The following is a 2465-nucleotide window of genomic DNA, read 5'->3' as shown; positions in this document are numbered from 1 at the left end:
CTTTTCTTCTTGTCATTTGTATTGATTCTTGAATCAGGAGATTGAATTACTTTTGGAAAACTCTTGAACATTGGCTTCAAATATTGCTCCTACCTCAATTTCTGTTTCCTTCTTTTCTAGGACTCTAATTGCACCTATGTTAGACTGTTTTAAGGTCTATATTTCCTTTATACTGTTTTCCGTATTTCTCATCCCCCTTCCTCTTTTTGTTTCAGTCTAGACATTTTCTGCTGACCTGTTTTCTTATTCACAGATCAGACTCACAAATCCTCTCTTCAGCTATGTCTAATCTTTAATTTCATCTATTGTTTTCTAAATTTCCGTTATTGTATTTTCAGTTCTAGAACTCTTATTATTTCTAGTTCTTTAGCAAAATTCCCAGTCTTGTCATCTAATTTTTAAATATACTAATCATAATTATTTTAAAGTCCGTTTCTGATGACTGCAATATCCGGCCCTTAGGGACTGTCTTTAAAAATACATATTATTTTATCACTATCTGTTTTTATGTATATTAATTAGTATTGGAATGCTAGAAATTGTGTATGAAAAGTTATGGAAGCTTTGGCTGATAATTTTTCTCCAGAGAAGGTTTTTAATAGCGTATGGCAGAGCAGGAGAATAATATTTTATCAGTTAAATCTAATACGATATTAAGCTGATTTGAGTCTGGGTTTTAGTCTTCATAAGGCCTGGTCTCTATTTCTGGTTTGCCCTTACTTATAAAGTATAACCTTTTGGGGGCCTCAGATGAAAGCCTGGGCTATTTTTTATTACCTCACAACCATAATGGGAACTGGCTCTTACTTTTTTCTCCCTCACATAGTGATACTGATGAGAGTTATGCTTAGCTTTTCACCAACTTTGCCTGTCTCTCAAACCAAGCTGTGAATGGCTTCGGGGGAAACTGGCTGAGATAGTTGGGCTTTCTTTTCTGTATATCCTTTCTTTCCACAATCTTTTCCTCTTAAGTCCTGGCTGTTTGATAGTCCTAAGCTCCATTTCTCCGCGCCATGTAACTCTTTAAGTCTGTTCTATTCTACTTCTCTGCAGTTTAGCAACCATGCTCTGCTCAGTAAAAGCATCTCTGGTGGTGTCTCAACAGAAAATAGCAGAAACACCATGCTCATTTCAGTGGGTTTATCTTCTCTCCAGCATCATGGTCCCTTAAATTCTGATTGCCTGGATAGCTTTCCTATGCCATCGGTGAGATGATTTTTTTTTTTGCATTCGATCAAGCTTTTTTTTAGTTCTCTTTCTTCCTTCCTTCCATTTCCCCCTCTCCCCTTTTCTTCTTCTCTTTCTTTCTTTCTTTCTTTCTTGAAGCCCCTCAAAGCCAGAGGCTACTTGGTAATTTTTATGCTGTTGAACATACTATATATTTTTTTTTCTGGTTTTAGGAATTTCTCATACTTTTCTAAACTCTCTTTGTTTTCAGAGCCTTCCTGCATTAGTTAGCATTTGTTGCATAACAAAGAACCCATACATTCATGGATTAAAACAACAATTTATTTATCTTGCAATTCTGGAGGTTGGTGATTTGGGCTGGGCTCAGCTGCTTTGAGTCAGGCTTGGCTAATCTTTCAGTGGGGCTCACTCATGTATCTGCTGCTGGCTGCGGGGATGGCTGGGAACTGGCTAATAGGAGGGTTTTGGTTCTTCCCTATGTGATGTCTCATCCACCAGCAGGTTAGCTTCAGGCTTGTTCATGAGGTGGCGGGATTCCACGCACAAGAGCAGAAACATGCGAAGACCTCTCCCGAAATCACACCATATCGATTCTCCTGCACTGTTGTGACAAGACCAACCCACATTCAGGGTTGGAGAAATAGACTCCACCTCTCGTTGGGAGAAGCTGCAAAGAACTGTGGCCATTTTTTGGTAGTCCACAACGCTAAAGTCATCGTTAATTCTAATAATTTAAATTTCTTAGACTTTTGCTCACTGATAGTCACATCCATTGCAAACAATGATAGTTTTATCTTTTCCTTTCCGATGTTTTACAATGCCATTTCCCTTCATTGCCTGATTGCACTGGATTGACCATTCAGTACCATTTAAAATAAAAAGAGAGAGAGTGGACATCCTTGATTTGTTCCCAATTGCAGAAGAAAAGATTTTGAAAAACTTTTCAATATTAATATGCTGTACTTTGTGGATACTTGTATTTTTTCTGCATATATTAAAATGATCATATGATTTTTAAAGTTATTTTGTTAATATGATAATTTCACTGATTCAATTTGAATATTAGACCAAATTTAATTACTGTATTAACCAATTTGTTGATTTCTGTTATTTTTTGATGTGGAAGAGTTTTTTGCTAACTTATTTAGAATTTTTGTATTTATGTTTATTGTGGCACAAGTGTTATTGATCTACACTTTTTAAAATAATGCCTTTGGGGCTTCCCTGGTGGTGCAGTGGTTGAGAGTCCACCTGCCGATGCAGGGGACACGGGTTCG

Source organism: Lipotes vexillifer, unplaced genomic scaffold (assembly GCF_000442215.2).
Source record: "Lipotes vexillifer unplaced genomic scaffold, Lipotes_vexillifer_v1.1 scaffold294, whole genome shotgun sequence".
Classification (NCBI taxonomy): domain Eukaryota; kingdom Metazoa; phylum Chordata; class Mammalia; order Artiodactyla; family Lipotidae; genus Lipotes; species Lipotes vexillifer.
Note: the sequence above shows the minus strand (reverse complement) of the source record.